The following is a 366-nucleotide window of genomic DNA, read 5'->3' on the forward strand; positions in this document are numbered from 1 at the left end:
CTTCTCTACCCCCAGATTGATAATTGTTCTAAATGTAGGCAAAAGGTTAGAAATGTGATGGGCAGTGTTATCTTTTAGCATTTGTTTCAGTCATGGAATTGTGGCCTTGCTGAGATACTTCTGTGAAGGATTTAAGTCAAACAAATCAATACCAGTACTTGCTTTTTAAGTCTGGTATTAATTCTATCAGTTTCTTTTGCTGAACTGCTAAGTTACATTGACATAAGCAAACCAACGCTAGTCATCAAGGAGTAGGGAGAACACACACACATACACATACATACATACATACATACATGCATACATACATAGATAGATATATACATATACAAAAGGCTACCACACAGTTTCCATGTAACATTTATT

The sequence above is a fragment of the Octopus sinensis genome, linkage group LG2, assembly GCF_006345805.1.
Source record: "Octopus sinensis linkage group LG2, ASM634580v1, whole genome shotgun sequence".
Taxonomy (NCBI): Eukaryota; Metazoa; Mollusca; class Cephalopoda; order Octopoda; family Octopodidae; genus Octopus; species Octopus sinensis.